The 22,879-nt window shown below is 58.7% G+C and overlaps 1 protein-coding gene across 6 annotated transcripts in view; it reads left to right on the forward strand.

Moving 5' to 3' along the window:
• The window catches only part of VAV2 (vav guanine nucleotide exchange factor 2), a 170,655-nt gene that overhangs the window by 40,919 nt on the left and 106,857 nt on the right, over positions 1-22,879 (forward strand). The gene's annotated exons all lie outside the window — the stretch shown is intronic.

A 22,879-nucleotide genomic window follows, 5' to 3' on the forward strand; every position in this document is an offset into this window, starting at 1 on the left:
TTCTGGTATTTCGGTTCCTGGAGAGTGCAGAGAATAATCATGACCAAGGGACAGCTCCACCTCCTGATTGTGCGCTGGCCCCCTAGGTTGGCTCACATGATCTTCCCGTGCACTGAGACGTTGGGTGTCCTCACCCCACCTCACAGAACAGGAGGCCAACCCCAGCCTGCAGGGAGCCGCCCTTCCTGGGCCCTGCTCCGCACTCACTCCCTTCCCTGGGCTTGCCTGCAGGCCGCCCCCTGCCCAGAACTTTCTCCCCATAGCTGCAGGGCCGCCTTCCTCCCCTCTGTGGGTTCTCTGTTCAGATCTCACTGTTGAGAGGGGTGGCGCTGCTCCCTTTGCTGCTGGCTCCTTTGTGGGCAGCACTGCCAAGAAGCAACTCGTCCTTTCTTGGTGTGCCTGTCACCGTCCACCTCCTGGCCGTGGGGACTTGGGTTACTGATGTCTCCCAGGTGTCTAGAGTTGAACTCGGCACGCTGGGGCACCGGTCTGCCTTTGCATGGATACGTGGATCTTACAGGGGGAGACCGGGAAGCCTCTAGTCAGGACAGGGGTGGGGGCACCTCGCAAGAGGCCCTGGCGCCCTCCGTGGGTCAGCTGCCTCGCTGGGGCCCGAGGAGACTGGGCATCCAGGACTTCCCCCCAGCTGGCGCCCCATCGCCTACGTCAGGGACCCGTTCCCAGTGTGGGCCGCCCCCAGCCCAGGCCGCCCTGCTCGCCTGGGACCCACAGGTGCCCCTCCTCAGCGGGGTTTGCTTTAGCCTCCATTTGGGCAGAACGGATGACCCTCGAGGAAGGTCTGCACACCCTCCAACAAGTGGGTTTAATTCTTCGATTTATGATTCATGAAGACATTGTTTAGGCTCAGAAACTGTACAGGTGGTTGAAGCTGGCCCTCAGCAAGGCTGGGGCGGACCCACGGGCTGCTCCTTAGTCTAGTGTGTGAAGCGGGGCCGGGGCCGCTGCGGGAGCCCCATCCCCCCTTCTCCCCACGCTCCCTCTTGTCCTCCTGCCGGGAGCCGTGGCGCACAGGTCCCTCAGGGGCCTCATGAAGTAGGGAGGTACCTGAGGCCCAGAGAGAAGACGCATCTTGCTTGGGCCCCACAGAGACAGTGGAATCGGGGTCTGTTGGGGTCCTGCTGGGGGAGGGGGTTCCGAAAGAGCAGGCTGTTGTTGTTTGGGAGACGCACGGCAGTGAATGCTTGTCTTTCCAAATGAAGGTGAGAACGGGTGCAGGTAATTCCCTCCTGCAGTGGATTTCAGACCACTTTGGGCCTCTCAGGAGGCCAGGAGGAGGCTGGGAGGGCAGGGCCTGCTGAATCAGAGTGAGACTACTCTTACCTGCTTTCCATATAGCATTTGCCTGCCATTTTGCTTAAATAAAGGGTTCCAAAGAGGCTAGAAATGTAGTTTGAAACCAGTGGTCCAAAACAGCCCAGGCCCCCCTCCCCAGGTTTGGGGCTTTGGTCGAGGGGTGGAGGAGGTGGGTTGTGGCAGGCCTGGTTGCACCTGCGGGATGACCGGATGATGTCCTGGGCGTGGGAAGCAGGGGCGCGGATCTGCATGCTACCCCATGTCCCCTTAGCGTCTGTCTGTAGGACACAGGTGCCCTTCCCCACCCCCACCCCCCGTCTTCCCTCAGTTCCACTCCCTGTCTCTGCTGGGCACGCTCCTCTGTCGGCCTGTCCTTAGCCCTACTCCGTCCCTGCAGGCGTGGGCGATCTGGCACGAGCTGCCCCCCACCCCGTGCTTGCCCATCAGCACGCACTGCAGCTCCCCCGCGGCCTACTGGGGAGTCGGCCCGTGAGACGGAGCCGGCTTGCTCTGCGAGACCTCCCGTGTGTTCCCGCTGTTGCTGTCTCCCCCTCTGCTCCTCCCACCAAATCCTACCCACTGTTCGCTGTCCTGGGGCTTCTTGGCTGTGCTCGAGCTTCTAGAAGCCAGGTAGAAATGGAGCCGTTGAGACAGTTTTCAGAGCTCTGGATGGAATGGGGCCCAGATGGCACTGGGCTGGATTCAGAGGTCATCTCACCCCCTGGGGCCATAGTCTCCCCATCTGTAAAATGGGTCTGCAGCTCGGCCGTCCCTCTGCGAAGTGTGGAGGAGGACCTGGCAGGGTGTGGCCATGCGTGCTGGTTTCTGAGCCCGCGGCTCTTAGGGTGGTGCCCTCGTCCCCACCCCCGATGAGCAGGTGGCCAGTGGCCTTGGTGGGGGCTGGGGTGCGGCCGGTGGTTCCTGCCACCAGCTTGTGCTGCGTCAGCCCCAACATTGATTTCTCTGTTTAGCGTCTGCTTCGATGAGCGTGTCCCCTGGGCGCTGTCTGGTCAGGGAAGGAGGTAGCAGGCTGCCTCAGGCTATCGATCAGACACCCTAATCTCAGCACCCAGGCCCTGCGCTGCCACACATGTGCCCGTCCCCTCCTCCTGTGTGTTCGCTCACTTGCGGAGTGCAGAGCCCTGGGTGCTTACTGGAGGCCGCTCTTTTGATGACTCGCAAACACTGACACTGTGGTGACCGCCTGCACGTCCCCGGCCAGGCGCTCTGGTCTCAGAGTCCACTGAGCACTAACGACTTGTTCAGATGCGGGAGCTGCCCCAGGCCCAGGAGGGCCCACGCGGGGCTGGCATCGTGGCTTTCCTGCTCCAAACAGTGCCTCCTACTCCCTGAGGGCTGTCCCTTCCAGCCACGGGGAGCCCACCCACTTTCCGGGGACTTGGACAGCCAGGCACACACATGCACGCACACGTGTGCACCCCCTGCATGCACACACGTGTGCACTCACATACACATCTGTGCAGAGTCAAAGAGGCCCTTCAGATGCTGACCTGCTGTTTCCTAACTGGGGTGGGGGTGGTTTTCTTTGCTCCCTTCCAGACGCAAGCCATTGGCCGACACAGCCTTCGTGGTGGCGGAGGGAGGGGGGGCTTTCGGTTTCAGTGCGGGAGTCCTGAAAATGAACAGGTGTGACCAGCCGTGTGGTCTGGGCCCGCCCCCAGTGTGGGCTGGTCAGCTCTTGTGCGGGAGGCTGGGGGCCTCTGGGCCCTTGTGATGGTCCCTCCAAACCCCTGGGCGGGGTCCCAGGGAGGTTGTGGCGCCCACACCTGGCCCGAGAGGTCTCCGAGAGGGGCCTTGGCTGAGGAGCGACCGGGACGTGTTGACGTCCTTCTTGCTCTCGCGATTCATTTTCGGGGAGAGCGGACTCGGGGACTCTCTGGGTGCGTGTGGCGGCAGCGGTCAAACCTGCAGAGAAGCCGGGGATGGAGGAGATGGGGCCAGGAGGGTGCGCCCAGGCCTCACCGCACGAGGGCAGGTGGCTGCTCACCTCTCTGGGCCTCAGTTTCCCCATCTGTGAGCAGACTGTTGCCTGGATGACCCCTTGGTGGTGGTCGTCCCGGGCGTGCCTGTTGCCCCCGTGGGTGTCGGGCAGGCTGTGCATATCTGTGTCATCCTGTCTTGTGTGTCTGGCTTTACCCGGCGGCCCCACCCAAGCGGCTGAGAGCTAGCATTTTTCTCAGCTCAGCCTGGTGTGACTCATGCATGCCTTTTTTGTCTGTCCGCAGTTAATTAAATATTAATTGGCTAATTGTTTCTCCCCAGTGCCCCAAGACAGTGTTTCTGTTGAAGCCTGACAGCCTGATGCTTGCAGCAAAAAATGCAGAGCGGCACTAAGAAGGAGAGAGGGAAAAAGTAGCAAAACGTAAATAATTAATTGCGACAAGGTATCCTTTCTTGGCACGCTGGGAGGCCCTTCTCGGGTAATATTGGTTCTTGCAAAGGCAAGGAGGGGTTTGTAGCCTCAGCGACCAGGCACCAGCAGCAGGGTCCGATCTGGGAGTGGAGGGGCGCCTCCTCTGAATCACAAAGAGTGCAGCCAGGACTGTGTTGGGGGAGAGGCCCCATGGAGGTTCCGAAAGCTTCACCCCGTCCTCCCTGCCCCACGAAAGGGTGCAGCATGCAGGCTCCCCGCCCCTCTGCCCCATTCAAGAATTAGGGAGCCTGTGGCTGTGTATCCTGGGTGGTCCTTTTTGACTTTCATTCTTTCTCTTTTTTATTTTTTAAATCTGTTTTTTTAAAAAGATTTTATTTATTTGAGAGAGAGAGGGAGAGAGCGCACATGCGCACACGCACAAAGGCAGAGGGAGGAGAAGCAGGCTCCCTGCCGAGCAGAGAGCCTGATGTGGGACTCGATTTCAGGACCCTGGGATCATGATCTGAGCCGAAGGCAGCCGCTTAACTGACTGAGCCACTCAGGTGCTCTGACTTTAATTCTTTAAAAAAAAATTCTGTGATAAAATGGACACAACATAAAATGATCATTTAACCATTTTTGTGCTCGCGGCAGAGGCATTCAGTGTATTCACAGTGTGGTGGGACCACCGCTGCTGTCTTGTTCAGAACTGTTTCGTTGCCCCAGAAGGAAAACGGTCTCTCCTCGCCCATGTCTCAGCCCCGAGCAACCCCCCATCTATTTTCTGTCTCTATGGGTTTGCCTCTTCTGGATGTTTCCTATGCATGGAACCCCTTCACATGTGGCCTTTTGTGTCCGGCGTCTCTCCCTCAGCATCCCGTGTCCAGGGTTCACCCACATCATGGCACCTGTCAGAATTCCATTCTTTTCAAAGGTTGGGTGGTACTCCATTGTGTGGATACATCACCTGCTGTTTACCTGTCGCCCCTGGATGGACCTTTGGGCCCTTTCTCCCTTCTGGCTGTCGTGAATCATGCTGCTGTGAACACGGGTGTGCAGATACCTGTTTGGGTTCCTGCTTTTGTATCTTTTGGGATCTGCCCAGAAGTGGAGTTGTGGATCCCGTGGTCGTTCAACGTTTAGTTTTTTGAAGAACTGTTCTAATATTTCCCACAGCAGCTGCACCATTTTGCAGTCCTAACAGGGCACAAGGGCTCCAATTTCTGCACATTCTTGCCAGCACTGCTTAGTGTGTGTGTGTGTGTGTGTGTGTGTGTGTGTGTGTGTGTGTGTGTGTGTGTGTGATACAACCGTCCTAGTGGGGGTGAAATCGTATCTCACTGTGGTTTGATGTGCATTTCCCTCGTGGTTAGTAATGTTGAGTACCTTCTCATGTACTTACTGGCCATTTGTGTATCTTCTTTGGAGAGATGTCTGTTCAAGGCCCTTGCCCATGTTCTAATCCGTTCCTTGTTGTTGAGTGGTACAAACTCTTTATATATTCTGGTTATTAACCCCTGAGAGGTATGTGATTCACAGACACGCTCTCCCATTCCATGGGTTGCTTTCCACTCTCCCAAGAGTGTCCTTGGATGCGTAAAAGATTTCAGTTTTGATGAAGTCAGATGTAGCTGTTTTTTCTTCTGTTGCCTCTGTTTTTGCACCCTGTCCAACAAATCATTTCTGAATCCAGCATCATGAAGTTTTTCTCTTACATTTACTTTTTTTTTTTTAAGACTCATTTACTTGACAGAGAGCAACACAAGCAGGGGGAGCGGCAGAGGGAGAAGGAGAAAGAGACCCCCCCGCTGAGCAGGGAGCATGATGCAGGACTCGATCCCAGGACTCCGGGATCATGACCTGAGCCGAATGCAGATGCTTAACCGACTGAGCCACCCAGGCGCCCCTCCTATGTTTACTTCTAAGGGCTTTATAGTTTTAGGTCTTACATTTGGGTCTTTGATCCATCTCGAGTTAATTTTTGTATGTGGTGGAACTCAGTGTCCAACCGTCCTGTTTTTCGTACGTCGACATCCAGATTTACCAATGCCGTTTCTTGGAAAGACTGTCCCTCTGCATTGGACTGTCTCGGCCCCCTTTGTAGAGAGCCGTTTGAGCATGTATTCGAGGGAGGACGGGGGTTTGTTTTGAAGACAGGGAACAGAAGCGCCTACCGAGTGACCACATCTGCTGGTTCGTCCGAGAAGAGTCTGCCCAGTGGGGCCCTGCTTCACCTGCCTCAAGATCCCCATCCTTAAAAGTCACCCACCCCCAGCACCATCCCCACTTGGGGCGCTTGGTCCACTGGGCACCTCTGCTTTCCCATGGGGGTGTCAGGCCCCTTCCTGAAGCGTGTGAGCCCAGGCAGGGAGACGGTCCTGGGGTCATGGCTTTGCTAGAGCCAAGGAAAGAGAGATGACAGGGTGGGTGTTCTTTTCCCCCAGCTCAGCCAGGTAGAGCAGGTGGGGGCTGCCCCAGCACCTCCCAGGAACGGGGCAACGGCAGGGGGCAGGGGGGAGGGTTCCAGCGGCTGTGGAGTGAACTGAGACCAAAGGGTGCCCGGGCCCCTCACCAGCCCCAGATGGACCAGGAGCCCCGGAGCCCCTTCTGTCCCTGTGTGCTGTCTGGTGGAGACCAGAGAGGCACACCGTCTCCCGCCCACTCTATCTGCCAGCGCCAGGAGCACTCAGGTTGACTGCTACGTGCAGACAGCGTTGGAACAACCCTCACATCCAGTGCTCGTGGCATAATTTCCATGAAGTATGAACATCTCGGCAGACGGGCTCTGTGGAGATTTGTATTAATCAGCGGTTGATTGCTTGTTCTTGCTTAGGCCCGGGGCTTCCTCTCAGCTTCCCCATGGAGCCAGGTGGAGTGGTAGGAGCTCGTGGGAACGTGGTGGGGCCAGCTTTGAAGTCAGAGCCCAGTCCCTGGGGTGGCCTCCGGGATGCGGAGGGGCTGCTTCCAGATGAATTGGGGTCGCTGGGTGCCTGATGGGGAGACTGCTTCTTCAGGGACGGCTGGTAATCGTGGCGAAGGGGAGGCTCAGCGGACGTGCAAGGAGAATGTGAACACGGGCAGACTCGGCTGAGTCCACAGACGAGAGGGCCCGGTGCCTCAGGTCACGGCCAGCCCCTCATGCTGGTCTGGCCAGCACTGGGACCGTCCCCAGCTGTCCTGGGAAGGTGTGCTCCTGGCCCGGGGTCGTGTGGACGTCCTGGGCTCAGCACAGCCTTGCAAGCACGGTGGTCGTCATGGGGCCCTCCTGGGAACGAAGTGGCTGTGACCGCTGCCTCGGTGGCACCAGCACGGTGGCCCCTGGCTGCCCGCTGTGCGTGGCATGGAGGGTGTGGACACTTTTGATCCTGGTCTCATGCTCTGTGCAGTGCAGGTCAGGTCAGGGAAGGCGGGCACTCTTGGGGCTCCTTAGACTGGAGGTCCCGTGCATGCTTGATGTCCCCGCCAAGAAGGGCTGAGCTCAGGGCTAAGCCCGGTGGCAGCCCTCATTCCGTCGCTGAGGCTCTGGAAGGCAGTGGTCAGGAGGTGGGTCCTGCTCTATCTGGGCTTGAGATCCAGAGGCCTGCGACCATAGACTGAGACTCAGCTCTCTTTCTGGACATTCAGTGTCCTCCTTCCCCCCTCCCTCCCTCCCTCCCTCCCTTCCTTCCACTACCGCCTAGGAGGGAGTGCCCAGCTGGGCCAGATGCAGGGGACAGAGTGCTGAGTGGGACAGACCCCACAGCCTCGGTTTCTGTGTTGTGTGCTGTCGGGGGTGGGGTGGGGTCTCTCCCGTATGTGGGAGTTTGGAGGCTGAGGGCCAAGGTCATCAGGGGAACTGCTGAGTCCATGTGGCCGGTTTTGCCCTCCAAGGACCCTTGTGAATATCCTCTTCTCTCCTCTTAGGGCTGTAGGTTTTCAAATATTATGCAAATGACGCCAGCGACATTTATTAAGTAATTAGTTTTCCCATTTTTAATTAATCAAAGGCTAATTATGAGTTACATCTCCAGTTAGAGTTTCTGATCCATACTTGGAAGCAGTGCCCCACATGTAGGGTGCACCAGCCAGCCAGGAGGGGTGCAGGCAGGAAGTTAGGAGTTGGGGGTTTTCAGTTCAGGCGTGTGCAGGGTACTTGGAGACCGCGTGGGCCATGACCTTCAGGACCCCAGGTAGGGCCCCCATCAGTGTGGAGGGCACAGCCGGTCATCACTGGGCACTGTGGCAGGCTGGCAGGCATGCGGAAGCAGCAGAGGGAGCTCCCAGGGTGACAGCAGCCCCAGCCCCAGGCCAACCCGAGGCTCTCTGTGTCATGGGGTCCTGGGAGGGTCAGCCAGGGCGCTCAGAGGGTGGGCGCCTGGGGAGGAATGGTCCTCGTGGCAGGCCACCTGCGCCTGGAACAGTGGGCCTTAGCCAAACCCTTGTTGTGCTGATGGGGACACAGGCCTGCTTCGTGGTCCTCTGGTGGGTCTCTTCTGGCCCCGGAAGCCCAGGCCCCGGGTGAGGGGAGGCCCAAGCACAGCCTTTCAGGACAACCAGGCGAGGCTGTCGGCTCAGCCTCCGATGGAAGACCCCCTCACCCGTGTGAGCTGCTGCTTTCTCGGGGGACACTCGGGCACAGTTAGGGGAGCCTGGCTCCCGACCTGTGGTAGGGTCCCCACACGTGAGTGCCTGGCCTGGCCCGAGCGCGGCCTTACACCACAGACTGGAGCTGGCAGGAGCTGGCTCTGGGCTCAAGATGAAGGGCGGGCAGGGCCTTTCAGCTCTCATCCCTGGGGCTGCTGAGAGCGCCCTGTTTGTCTTGCTTCCCTGAGACAGACCGCTTCCATCTGTTGCTGAGCTCTGTGCTGTTTCCGGCTTGCATTCCTTCTTGATCTGAGGCTGAAATATTTTAGCTGGTGGCAAAAATGGCGAAGTGCCCTTTCTCCCTCCTGAGATGAGAGGAATGTTCAAGAAAAATCTCGTGTCCTGGCGCCTTTCCTCAGTGAGCAGCAGTCTCTGATCTGGGGGTTAGAAAGGCAGGGACGTCGGCCCGCCCTCCTGGCCACTGGGGACAGCGAGGCCCTGGGCTGGGAGTCTGGGTGCCTGGTTTCTGGGAAGCCCCCACCCGAGGCTGTGTGGCTTCGGGGCAGGTCACAGGAGGCAGCTCCGCGGTGCCTTTGGGTCCCCTTGCCCAGCCCAACGGGGCCCTGCTCAGGTCGGGAGGCCTGGGAGTTGCTTAGCTTCCGGTGGCCTCCGCTTCTCATGAGTACCTGCTGCACAGGTTGGCAGTGAGAACTCAGGGGAAGCGTGGCCACGGTGCTCCTCCCATGGAAGGTTCCGGAGCAGGCGCAGTGGCGGTTTTAGCCTCCAGCATTGGAAATGCAAAGACGTGGCAGCGAAGAGGAGGCTGTGGACGGTGCAGCCATAAACCATGGGAGCTGCCGGCAAGCTGGTGACGAGGGGGATGAGGAGAAAGTCCAGTGGTGGAGATGATTCGAGAACACGACTGTGATTGTTAGGAGGCCATGGCTCGCCGGGGCTGAGGATGGGCTGGTGTCAGACAGGCCTGAGCTTGGGGGATCCGAGGTGTGAGCGCAATGTGTGTGTGTGTGTGTGTGTGGTGTGTGTGGTGTGTGTGGTGTGTGTGTGTGTGTGTGGTGTGTGGTGTGTGTGTGGTGTGTGTGGTGTGTGTGTGGTGTGTGTGTGTGGTGTGTGTGTGTGTGTGTGGGGTGTGTGTGTGGTGTGTGTGGGGTGTGTGTGTGGTGTGTGTGTGGTGTGGGGTGTGTGTGTGTGGTGTGGGTGTGTGTGTGGTGTGGGGTGTGTGTGTGTGGTGTGGGTGTGTGTGTGGTGTGGGGTGTGTGTGTGTGTGGTGTGTGTGGTGTGTGTGTGTGTGTGGTGTGTGTGTGTAGTGTGTGTGTGTGGTGTGTGTGGTGTGTGTGTGGTGTGTGTGTGTGGTGTGTGTGTGTGTGTATGTGTGGTGTGTGTGGGGGGTGTGTATGTGTGGTGTGTGTATATGTGGTGTGTGTGTGGTGTGGGGTGTGTATGTGGTGTGTGTGGGGTGTGTGTGTGTGGTGTGTGTGGGGTGTGTGTGTGTGGTGTGTGTGTGTGTGGTGTGTGTGTGTGTGGTGTGTGGTGTGTGTGGTGTGTGTGTGGTGTGGGGTGTGTGTGTGTGTGGTGTATGTGTGTGTGGTGTGGGGTGTGTGTGGTGTGTGTGTGGTGTGGGGTGTGTCTGTGGTGTGGGGTGTGTGTGTGTGTGGTGTGTGTGTGTGGTGTGTGTGGTGTGTGTGTGTGGGGTGTGTGTGGTGTGTGTGTGTGGTGTGTGTGTGTGGTGTGTGTGTATGTGGTGTGTGTGGTGTGTGTGTGGTGTGGGGTGTGTGTGGTGTGTGTGTGTGGTGTGGGGTGTGTGTGGTGTGTGTGGGGGTGTGTGTGTGGTGTGTGTGTGGTGTGTGTGTGTGTGGTGTGTGTGGTGTGTGTGTGTGTGGAGGACCCACGTCGTCCCAGCTAATGAGCGCTCACAAATGGCAGCCAACAAGTGCCGCAGGCCTGGGCTTCTGGTGCTTCCTGGTGATGGAGGGAGCCGGGGCAGCAGCTGGGTGTGGGTTCGATGGCCAGATAGAGGCCCCTGCAAACGCAGGACCAAGACGAGTACGCCCGGGCCCTCTGCCCCGTGTTGTCCCTGCCACAGCGAGGACCACGCTCCTCCTCTGTGTAAAAGTAGTTTGTAGCTGGGTTGGAGGCAGAGTCTGTAATGTTTCTGATGGTTTCCCTATTAATTTAACTGGTGGGAAGCACCCTGAGATGTCTTTCAAGTGGAAAAGGAGAGATGTCCTAACACTGTGGGCATATCATTAGGAAAAGCAAATTAAATCATGTTTAATGGTGTTAGAATCTCAATCGCTTTGGAAGATGGAGCCAGTGAAGCGGGGAAATGAGAGATCGCTGACGCCCTTCGGAAGGAGGTCGGGGAGAGGAGCATCCGGGCGTGCTCGTGGGGGGGGCGGCGGGCCTGGGCTGGGGGGCCCAGCCAGCGAGGGCCGGCGGGGGGCAGGCAGCTGGGTGGGATCCCGCCTTTTCACAGCGCTGGGCAAGTTCTCGGTCTCATGGGCTCGGTCTCTGCCAGCAGGGTGTGGGGCCGCTATAGGCTGGGTGTGTCCCCCCCCCAGTCAGTGTTGAAACCTAACCCCACCGGAGGTGAGGGTGTTAGGACGCCCTTGGGAGGGGAGCAGGTCGCGGGGTCGAGCCGCAGGAGAGGGGCCCCGGGGGCTCCCGCACCCCTCCCGCCGCCTGAGGATGCAGCGAGAAGTCTCGTCTGTGAACCGGGGAGCGGCCTCGCCGGACACGGACTCTGTGGTCGCCGGGATCCTGGGCGAGCAGCCCCCTGAGCTGTGGTCGTGGGCCCGTGGGCGGTGCTCCGTTAGAGCCACGGGAGCGGGCCAGGGTCGGGTCCAACCAGCCCTTTCTGTCTCCAGGATTCCCTCTTTGGGGTCTTTTGGGTTGTGTCTGAGGTGGGGCGTCAGAACAGCTCAACCCTTTGTCGGATGCCTGACTGACCGGGCAGATTGCTCCCCTCCTAAGCTTTGGTCTCTTCATCATACAGGGGAGGGTGGCACCTGCCTGGTGGGCTTAGTGGGTAAGTGGACCTCGAGGGCCTGGGCTCAGAGGCAGGTCTGATTCATCTAGAATAGCTTGGACTTTTGGTACAGTGTTTACATTTTAAGGGGGCCCACTATTTTTTTGAGTAGCTAATGGCACTTGGAGATTATGCCTTTGCAATTTACTGGATGATAGCTCTAGTTCTTGTGAACATAAAAAAGGCCTCCTGTAAAAAAAAATAGTTTTCTCTTTTTCTCATGGTAGGTTTTCAGTTCCCTGATACGTCATGAAAAATATTCAACTTGACATTCCACCATTAGGGAGTCATTCCTTTGACTTTACGTTCCTATTGATGTAGGTAACCCGTTAGGCTTTATCACTCGCTGCTCAGTGCTGAGGAGTTTGCTGGATTCTCTCTGGAGCATGGGTTCTGATGAGGAACCGAGAGGGAACTTAGGCCTCTCCAAGGGGAGGACAGGCAGGGGGCCCCAGGGAAGAGAGGCGCGGAGTGCAGAGAACCGAATGAGCGTGTGGGCTGGCCCCTCGCCGGCCCCCGGCAGGGAGGGCTGGCCTGTGGCCTGCTTGGCTTTGTTGAAGAGACTTGTGCACAGTCAAGGAGGGAAGCAGGGGCGGGGGCTGCGGGGCATTCGGACCCCGTGAGAGTAACAGCCTCATCCTTCTCATTTATGCTTTGCTGAGCATTTACAGTACGCCAACCCTGAACAGCGGGGCTTCTTTTTGTGGGGCCCCTGCAGCCTCACGCTCGACGGACCAGGATGCTAGGGCTCAGAGAGGTGCAGTGACTGGCTCTGGGTCACACAGGACATCAGCACCTGGGCCTCTTTCCTCTCACTTCTACCTGACCTGCCCCGGTGTCTGCCCACAGAAGACACTAAATGCTTTAGCGAGACTGGAGGCATCCGAGGCGTGCTTTGCGGGGGAACAAAGTGGCGGCTGGCCCGGGAAAGCCAGCTACACTGGAGAGGTGGTCCCTCTCCTCGCTCCCCCTGCCCTTCTCTCTCCACCCCTGCTGCCTCCCTCTGCACCTGCCACTGAGACTCCCGCTCACTCACCCCTGCGTCTCAAAGCTCCAAACTCCCCGTCGGAAGTCGCGCCGTTTCCCAGAACCGGGCACAGAAAACCGGGCTCTGGAGTGGGGGCAGGTGCTCTTGCTCGTTCTGGCTTGCCCTGCAGGCCCCTCCCGGCCTTTGTCAGCGCCCACCCCCCTCCCTCCCTCTCTACAAGGAGGGAAACTTCCCAGACGAATCACATCAGTTAGCATTCAGCACCAGTAACGGCTCGGCAGACAATTCATCTTGTTCCTTTATTCTGCCTTATCTGCGTGAGACGGAGCCCAGCTCCAGCGAGGAGGGAGGGGCGGCTGCCACCAGACCCCCTCCTGCCCTCCTCTTGTGGGCGTGGCTGGGGCCCGTGCCCGTTTCCCAGCAGCCTTCGTGTTCATGTGTGTGTTGTGTGTGTGGTCCAGGCGCGCACGTGTGCATGGTGTGTGCACGCACGTTGTGTGTCTGCACACGTGTGTTGTGTTGTGCAGATCTGTGTGCACGTGTGTGTGAGGTGTTGTGCCTGCATCCTCAGTGTTTGCTGTGGGCTTCTCAGTGGAGACGGGGCTCATCGAAGCTTTGTGTTCTCAGGGTGCTTTGCAGAGGGGGCAAGGCCTCCCTCATCTTGCATTTCCTTCCAAAGAAAGTTCCTCATGGTAGCAGCTGTGCTTTTTGGGAGAAATTCGGCGGGATGCCGGCAGTTGGAGCCCGTGGAATCCCAGAACGTGTCGAATCCCCTTGAAAAGGTCAGATTGGGGGGTGGGTGGCTGCAGGGAACAGGGAGTCCGGGAATGACCCCATCCCGAGGAGCGGGAGGCAAGGTTTGGTGCCGTGGAGCCCCTGTGCCCTGCCCCAGGACTGTCCTGGCTGTCCTGACCATGAAGGCTGTGGCCGGGCCCTTTCCAGTCCGTGGGCCCCTGAGCTGGCCTTGCCACTGTTTACAAAACACTCCGGGGTTTGTAAGGTTCACAGACACAGCACCCGCCTGCGTCCTTGCGGCCCCTTCCCACGAGCCCTTGGCCTTGGAGGACCCTGGTGCTGCTGGAGGGGCGGGGGGGCAGGCGTGGCAGTGGGACGACCGGCGTCACGCTCCCTTCCAGAGCCCTAGACCCTTGTCCATGTTGTTGACTGGGGAACAGGGCTCTGGCGACAGAGATCGAGACACGAGTGCCGGCCTCTCCCCTTTTTGGGGGGTGGGGTGGGTGGGGGCATACACATAGCATCCCACTTACCCTTTGAGCCTCTTGAAAGCATGCAGCTCTGTGGCTTGAAGTAAATCTGCAGTGTTGTGCAATCGTCTCCAACTGCCCCTTTGCAGAAGATTCCCATCAGCCCTAAGGAAAGCCCAGACCCGTAGCCGCCGTCCCCCCCAGGCCTCCCGCCCAGCCCCCGGCAAGCCCCAGCCTGCTCTTGGTCCCTGGGGACTGGCCTCTTCCGGATACTGCATGGAGATGGAATCCCGCAGCCGGTGGGTTTGGTGTCTGGCTTCTTTCACTCAGCGTGACATTTTCAGGGGCCATCCACGTGGCCTCGTGTGTCAGGACTTTATCCCTTCTTAGGGCCGAATAAAATCCTCTTGTTTGATAGGCCACGGTCACTCTGCCCGCTTGCCCTCTGACAGGCGTCGGGGTGGTTTGGCCATTGTGAGCACGCGTGCGAACACTTGTGCTCGTGTCTTTGGGTGATAGACCTCGGAGTGGCGTTGTGCGGCGCGGTGGCGATTCTGTGTCGAACTCATCGGGGCCGCAGCCTTTCTGCCTGAGAGGACAGCCCCGCCACCTCCTGGGGTTTTGGGTCTGGCACACTGAAGCTGAGCTGTCCTTGTGGGCTGTGGCTTTGTGTCTCGGGACTGCCGTGAAGCTATAACCCGCCGGCCGGCCCTGCTCCTTGAGGGAGGTCTGGGCAGCGTGGGGGCTCGGGCAGGAGGGCTTTCTTGAGGGACACCACGTTCTCCCCGGGACCCGCCTGGACCAAGACTGCCTGGCCCTGATGTGTTCTCTCTCTGTTCCTTTCTACCGAGGGCTCGGTCTCCAGCTCGTTCCTCACCCTCTGCTCCCCCACGGTCCGCCATGGCCCCCTCCAGATGACAGTCTTAGCCACCACATCTCTGTGACCACCCAGCGACCACCGTGGCTCGCAGATGTGGTCTGTGTGTCCCAGGTCCAGAATCTGAGCATCTTGGTGGGGCCAGGTGTTGTCCAGCCCCTCGGCGGTGGCTCTACTGGGGGGCCTGGGGGCAGGAGGGATCCTGAAGGGGTGGGGTGGATACAGGAGGGAAATGTGCCTGGTCAGGAAGGGTCGCTTAGTGTCTTTAGTAACTGCTGGCTTCTGTGCATCCTCGGCCATGGCCAGTGAGCAGGGTTGGGGTTGGGGAGCTGGTGGGGGTCCCTGGAACAGCTACAGGAGCTGGGGGTGGGGCAGGGTGGCAACCGTGGCCGGTGGGTAGGGAAGGAAGCAGACAGAGATGGAGTTCGTTAGGCGGGAGAGGGTGCTGCCAGAGTGCCGCTGTGCGGGCCCACTGTGTGCCATGGGGCCGTGAATGGGGTGCCCAGGGACTGCTTCGGGTCAGATGTGGGTGGGCTTGTGGCTGTCCCTGCAGCTCTGGGTCCTCTGCCCAATCCATTTCGTACAGGCCCCTGTCCCCCATGCCACCAGCGTGGGCCCCTTCCATGGCCTCCACAGTACTGAATCAGCTCTCTGCTCTGTCCCTCTGACTGGAGCACCATGCACCCTCCCTCCCTCCCCAGGGTCCTAAAGCCCCAAACTCCCATGATTTTCTCCTCCAGCCTCTTGGCCGGCATTCTTTTTCTCTGCCCTTCTCGTTGAAAGCCTGATGGGCATCTGATGTGGCCAGAATGGTGTCACGGGATCCTGGCCTCCCTGTCTGGCTCTGTCCCTCCCAGAGGTTCCTCCTCCCTGTGGCACCCGCTCTTCCTCGGTTGGAAATGTCTGGGTGGCTCTCAACGGGGCCATCTTCGCTTTCTAGAGACATTTTTGATGGTCACAGCTGGGGCATGGGGCTGCTCCTGGCATCTGGTGGGTAGAGAGTAGGGGACAGTCCCTCGACATGGACCATCTAGCCCCAGAGTCCACTGGTGAGGCTGAGGAATCCCGAATTATATCCAGACCGACCACTGCGAGCCTCTCCTGCTGGCAGCGGGGTCAAGTTCGCACCTGGGTCACTTCAGCCCCCCCCCGCCCCCCCGGTCCATTCTGTCTTCTGTTGCCCCTCTTCCCACCACTGCCTCCAGCCTGTTCCCTAACGATTCCAGATGCAAGTCTGATTATCCCCCCCTGCTCCAACCCTCCCTTGGGTCCTCTCGTACTCCAAGGAACGGCCAGTGCCCCAATGATCATCATGACCCTGGGGGCCCAGCCTGTGCCGTCCCTCAGGCCCACCTCGTCCTGCATTGTCCACCCTGCCTGGCTCTGCTGGCCTCTCGCAGCTCCTCCATGAAGCCAGGCTCCTCTCACCCCAGGACCTTTGCACTTCCTGGTCCCTCTGCCTGGACTGCACTTTCCCCAGATGGCTGCATGGCCTGACCCTCCCCTCCTTCAGGTCCTCATCACCCCACTTACCCTGTTCTGACCACTCCTTCCCATACTCCATGTCCTCTGCCGTGTTCCCTCCAGAACACTGATAACCATCCTATTAATTGGCATATGTCACTCTCCCCAGAGAACACAGACCCCACGAGAGCAGGGCCGTGTGTCTTATCCACCTACAGATGTCAAGAACCAGAGCAGTGCCTGGCACGTAGTTCCAGGCCCATAAAGCTTTGCAGAATGAGTGAATGAGGCCTGACAGGGAAGCATTTTCTGGAGGACTGCCTCATGCATCCTTCCTGTCTTTCCCAAATACACAGGGGCATCCTTCTGGGGGCCTGGTTCTTTCTGAAACACAGCTGGTTTTTACCGTTCCTTCTCTGGGCTCATTAAACAGACCCACAGCTCCCGGCAGAACGGGGAAGTGGGGCTGGGCCCCAGGGGGCTCGCATGCTCTCTCTGGGAGCAGGAAGTGCAAGCCGACCCTTTTATTGACTTGTGCGTCTTCGCACTGGAGATTGAGCTCCAGGTGGAGCGTCAGTGCCGTAAGGCGGCAAACACCGTGTGAATATCCCGCTCAGGAGCTGCCCGGCGCCTCCCAGAGTCACCTGCGTCTTGCTCCCCATTTGCTAGCGCACATGAAGCAACTCCGCAGGGACAGGATGTGGACCGGCTGAGTGTTCAGAGCCTGTGGTTCTCAGAGGACCCCTGCCAGGACTGGGTCCCCCTGGCGGGGACTGTTTGCCTGCACCAGTGGGGGCTCTCCCAGCGCCGTGGAGGCTGCACCTGTGAGCAGGCCTTCCTGGTGCACACGGCTGTCTGCATGGGGTCTGGAACGTTGACCCAGCCCAGTGGAGTGGCCCGTGGTATCTGCTGACGTCATGGCAGGGTTTAGTCTGGGCCAAAGTACATCAAGGATGTGACAGTGCCTGGAGGAGTTGTTTTGAGGCAGCCTTTTGCGGTAGAAAACTGACGGGGGCAGAGTGTCACAGAGCTGGGGCCTCACTCCCTGCATGTGCGTGGTTGTTCCCATGGGTGTGTGCATTTTTCAGCAGCCCTTGCAGGTGAGGGGCTCAGCCCACGGCCGGGCCCCACTCCATGTGCCAGTGGCAAGTTCCAGGCTGTCCCTGGTGCTTGTGGCTGATGGGCAGTAGTTCAGGGTTCCCGCCAAACCCTCCTCGGGCTCAGAACTGGCTAGAAGGGCTCACAGATCTCTAGAAGACCGTGTACCCACTAGATTCTTGGTGTATCGTGGAGAAGGAGGCTCAGGAGCAGCCAGAGGGAGAGCTAACTCGGGCGAGGCATGGGGTGGCCGGGGAGGCTCCGTGCCCTCTCTGGGAGTGCCACCCTCCCTGCAGCCCCAGGCGTTTGCCACCCCAGGAGCTGTCAGAACCCCCCAGTCAGGGACTCGGTGGAGGTTTTGGCACGATCGCTCGGTTACAGACTCGGTCTCCAGCCCCTCTCCTCTCCTTGGGAGGATGGGGGCCGGGGCTGCAGGTCCAAGCTTCTGACCATGGCATGGTCTTTCTGGGGACCAGCCCCCACCCTGAGCCATCCAGGAGCCCACCCATAGTCACCTCATTAAAACCAGAGGTGCTCCTATCACCCAGGAAATCCCAAGGGATTTCAGAGCTGAGGGTAGAGATTGAATATGTGTTTCTTCTGCTGGCCCGGGGATGGAGAGTCCTCTCCAGTGTATGCAGGTGTATACACATTGTTACCTGGCACATCGGTGAGAAGACCTATCCGCTACAGCATCTTTCGGCAGAAAATAGGTCCCTGAAAGTGTGTCTGGGGCTGCCGGAATGCATGTTCCTCTGGGCAGTGCTATAAACCATCCTCCTCAAGCTTCAGCGGGCATCAGAAGAAGCCGGGGGAGTGTGTTTACGAAGGCGGAGGCCTGAGTGCCGCCTGCAGGGGATGATGGTTCAGCAGATCTGGACTGGGGCCCAGGGCTCTGGATTTTTCACCAGCACCCAGGTGGTGCAACAGGCTGGGCCAGAGACTCACTCCTTGGGAAGCCCTGACATGAGGCTTTGGGCTGCAGGTGTTCGTCTCCACCAGGAGGCTGGCCCGGGGCGGGGGGGGGCGGTGGGGGGGCAGAGTCGCCTCAAGCACCTGCCGGTCGTGGGTGTGGCCTCAGGACCCTTGGGACCACCCTGTTGGTACACTTGGGAGGGGTCAGCAGAGGGCGGGAGGAAACGTTTGGGGTGGTGGATGTGTTCACTGCCTCGATTATGTTGGTAGTTTCACGGGTGGACAACTATGTCAAAACCGATCAAATTTAACACTTTAAATACATGTCGTTTGGTGCATGTTGATCATACCTCAGTAAATCTGTGAAAAATTAGCTACAGTGTACCATTCATTTCTCAGTGGCCCCAGCCATGGTCCAGATGCTCAGTGGCCACCTGTGGCTGGGGAGCCCCGTATTAGGCAATGCAAACACAGCATTTCCCTCATTCCAGAAAGTTCTAGGGGATAGTGCCGCTCTGGAGCAAGGTGCTGGGAACAGGTTTGTGAGTGGGGCATGCTCTTTTTTTTTTTTGTTTTTATTTATGAAATCTTACCTTCAGTGACACCATGAGTGAGTGAATATATTCCCTTCATCAGACGTGGAGACGGTAGAGATGGGCCCTGTGCTCCTGGGACGCGGCTGTGCCCCACCCGACCTCCCTCCCACAGCCTGTTCTGATTCTGACAGCCCTGGGACCATGACCCTCCCAGCTGTAGCTTCGTTTCTGGCTGTGTCCCACTGGTGCGGCGACCCATGAGTGAACACACGGGTATCAGGTGTGTCAGGATGGCCTTGCTCTTTGCAGGACCTGGTTAGAGTTCCTCAAGCCCTCGTCTGTGCTCGTGGGTGCTCTCGTCAGACAGTTTCCACTCGCTTCCCCCACTTCTCGTAACTTTGGACACATGATTCACTGGACCTCGGTCCCTCATCTGTAATAGGGGCGGGGTCAGTTCGGGTTAAGTTAGGGAGCTCACAGCACGGTGCTCCCTCAGTCCTTTGTCTTCCGTGGAAGCCCTGAGCCTGTAGCCTGCATCAGCTGGAATGGACTTGGCTGCTTATAACCAAACCCCACACAACAGTAGCCTACACCCATGAGGATTTACTTTGTCCTGTGAAGAAGTTTGGAGGTAGGCAGGGCAGGGCAGGTGTGACAGCGCCACAGAGTCATTGGGGATCCTGGCCCCTCCCATCTTTCTTCTCTGCCTCCTCATCACCGGTTTCCATTCTCAGGGTCATGGTCCAAAATGGCTGCAAGAGCTCCAGCCATCTCTTCTCTATTCCGGGCAGTATGGAGGATGGTGAGGGGGAAGCTGACTCATGCAGATTTTGCAGAAACTCCACTCACCACTCTGGTTCCTCCTTATTGGCCAGGTCATAGTCACATGGCCTCACATGGTTACAAGGGAGCCTGGGAAGTGTGGTCTTTCGTATTGGGCCGTCCCTGGCAATGTGGGAGTGCACCGGATGAAGCCAAAGGCGAGGATGGAGATGGGAGGGCACCAGCCGTCCCTGCTCTACAGGCGACTGAGTTCAGTGGGGAGGGTGGATTTATAAGCTCATCCATATTGGTGTACGCAAGGAATTTAAAGTTAACCATACACGTTCAGGGCGGAAGAGGATTTGAATAGACATAGGGTCTGCTCGTGCAGCTTCAGAATCAAGGAGAAGGTCTGGTCTGAGTGTTCCTCCGGCCCAGGGCCCCCTTGTGTCCCTCTGCAGGCCTTCTTGTCCTCTGCGCTGTCAGCGCCCCTGGTCTGTAAGGGGCGTGGGAGACAGCCCTGCCCCTGGCCGGAGTTGGGGACCTCCTTCCACCCTCGCTGATGTTCAGTGAGTGCCCACGGTGCCAGGCACCGTTCAAAGCATTTTCTGCGTGTAGCTTATTGAGGTGGGGGTGGGTGAGGGGTGCCATGCCCCGGCCTGCCCCCTCCAAGCTTGCCAAGCACTTGTCCGCTATGCCCCAACCCTCGCCCATGTCAAGGATGGGAAATAAACTGAGTTGTGCATGGGCACGGAGTCTAGTTGGCTGTGGCAGTTGGGCACGCTGACCCATGTTGCAGGTAAGGAAACTGAGGCCCAGGGGTTGATGGCTGTTCAACCAGTCCATCGGTCGCACAGCTCAGCAGTGGAGGAACTGGGTTTTGAACCCGCTGGTGGGCTCTAGGGCGCAGACTCAGCTCTGTGAGTGACTCTCAGGCCAGGAGCTCTGAAGAGGCGGCCACATCTCCACCCTGCCCTGTGGAAGGCAAACAAGACGAGAAAGCCCAGCCCAGCGTCCTAGTGTCCAGCTGGTCTCCAGCGGGAGACGGTTTGTTGGACTAATTCAATAGCCGTTTCTTAGAACATGCTTTCTCTGCATGGGTGGGGCAGATTTGTTGTTCACCGCCAATCGCTGTGGGTGCCTGGATTTGGGCCAGACGTTGCGGTGTTCAGACTCAAAGTTCAGTATTTGAGCCGGATGTTCATACCAGCTTGCAGGATACGCCTTTATTCCTGGAGTGCCCCTCCCTCTAGTGGAAGGGGTACTGGTCTTGGGATCCCGGAGGCGGAGATGCTAGGCAGCTCTGCTGGGCCACAGTGGCCATCATCACGATAGTGGTGACTGGGGCCCGCCTGGTGCCCACGGAGCCGCAGGGGCTGCAAAGCCAGCCCGGGGGAGTGGGCGTGCTCCTGCTGTTGGACGGGGGCTCCCAACACCTGATTTGTAGATGTGCTCACCTCAGATGGACCCAGAACTGGAAAGGACATCCGAGGGGCCCTCCCCATGGTCCCCTTCAGGGCTCTGAGTTGACTTGAAGCCACCCCTTCCTTGAGTCTTCCTGGACCATCAAGTGCAGAGGTTCCAGAATTTTCTAGGAAGCCGTTGGTCTGGGTGCCCAGCTCTCCCGGCCTCTGGGGATTTCCTGTTTTGGGGAGTCTGGCTTTCTTTCTGGGGGAGGTAACAACCTCTGTGGTGTCCCCACAGTCTCTGGCATCGTACGTGGGGGGTGGGAGCTCTATGCCTACGCTGATCCCCACATCCACCCCCCACAGCTTGTCTCTGGGGAAGCACTGGCAGGTGTTTCTTTGTGGTACCAAGTGCACGGTGCCCACGCGCCAGATCCAGTGTGGCCTCTGGAAGAAAGTGGGACTCGACTGTTCACTAATTAGTGCTCCCTGTGCTGTGCAAACAGTCTGACGTGGCTATCAGGTAATACCGGAAAAGGAAAGTAACCGCGGTCAGGACAGTAACAGCCTGGGAGGGGCAGCGGGGACATGGGGCCCACAGGCCCTTCACAGCACCCCCTGACCGTGCACTCTTGGGCTCCATGCTCCCGACGGCTGATGTGAAGGAGGAAGCCAGTGTTCTTGGTCCCTGTTCTTTCCGAGGGGATGTGGCCTGGGGCTCCATCGAGGTCCCTCTGGGCACCATTTCCCATTGTCGCGGTTCCTCGTTGCACGCTCTGGGGGGCGCTGTTCCCTCCCGGGGTCGGTCGGCGTTCTCTGTGAACAGGATGCCCGGCGCTGTCTTTGCTGTTCTTTGCTTCCTGCCGTCTCCTTGTCCAGCTGTCCTGTTCTGCAGAGACCGTTTCAGAAAGTTTCACTCTCCTGTGACAGCCAGGTGTCAGAGGTGGCCATGGGCCATGGAGTCACGGGCCATGGAGTCTCCTCCATGCTTCCAGTCATTTCCCCTCTCCGGGCTTCAGTTTGGGTTCATAGGGTCATCCCACATATTTGTCGCTTGGGTCATGCCTTAGACAGGACATTGCCCTGCTCTTGGGGAGCTCAGAGTGGGGAGGAGTTGTCAGGGATGCCGTGGCCACAGAGTGGTGGTGTGCCGTGGGGGCTGGGATGGGCCCTGGGGGTCCTCGTCTGGTCTGGGGAACGTTAGGGAGGGGGAGGCGTGAGAGGTGACAGGTTAGTGAAGAAGGCATGCGGGAGGGGGTTTTTCTTCTGCCTTTTCACACTATCGACCCGGGCTCCCCATCCTCCCCGCCCACTTGGGCAGGGCCGGAAAGGGCAGGGGACCCCGGGCCCCTCTCTCCGGCCTCCACCCTCCTCTGCTCTCTGGGGTGGGCAGCGAGGGGACGGGAGGGAGGCTTGCCCCCAGGACCCTCCCCACTGCGTCATTTGCGCCCCTGTGATCATCCGAAGCACGGGACTGGGTGATGGTCCTTGCCTTTGTTACTCTCAGCCTGGTTGTTTTGAAACTCATTAGGCTTGGCATTTATTTACAAAGGCTGGCACAGCCCGAGCCGATGGAGAACGCCGAGAACGGGAATTGATTTACGAGGATGGCGGCGGGATCTAGGAAATGTCAGCCTCCCCTCCAGAGTCTATAAATCAGTTTTGATGCCAGCGAGTTTTCCCTCATCCCGTAAATACGCTCCGAGGGACTCTGCAAGTCTGGCGAGGGTTGAGTAAGCCGCCTGGTGACTCAGTTAGTCTCTTGGCTTTGCTGGACCAGCTGGGTCGACCCCGCCTTCTGGTCACCCAGGCCAGCCAGAGTGAGGCTGCAGGGACTTAAGCCCTCTGTGTGGGGACAAGTGCATGGCCCCAATCAGCCTGAATTCAGAGCAGTGACCGGGGACGGGTTGCCAACCCCTGGAGGGCACACAGGGGGTCTTCGGTTGCTCCAGGGAGGAAGGCTCCTCCTCAGACTTGGAAGTCGGATGGTTGGGTTCCTTGGCCCTGAATATGGGATTGATGTTCTGTAACTGGCGGAGGACCCAGACCCACATGCAGGCCGGGCCCTGCGCTCCAGCCGGGCAGGCGTTGCCTGTCTCCCTGGTGTTCCTCGGGACGTGTTTGGTGCCTTGGTTGAAGGAAGGATGGGTGTGAGGTGTGGATGCCCCAGGAGCCAAGCCAGGCCCGCCCCTCAGCTGCTCACTGACCAGCCAACCTGAAGTAGGTCCCCAGAGGGTGGAGTGGAGCCCACTTAGCCTGGGGGAAATGTCATTTGTTCTGGGTGATTTTAGGTCCCTCGGTGTACAGATTTTTAAGACCCTGAGGCCCAGA

Source organism: Zalophus californianus, chromosome 13 (assembly GCF_009762305.2).
Source record: "Zalophus californianus isolate mZalCal1 chromosome 13, mZalCal1.pri.v2, whole genome shotgun sequence".
In the NCBI taxonomy this organism is placed as follows: domain Eukaryota; kingdom Metazoa; phylum Chordata; class Mammalia; order Carnivora; family Otariidae; genus Zalophus; species Zalophus californianus.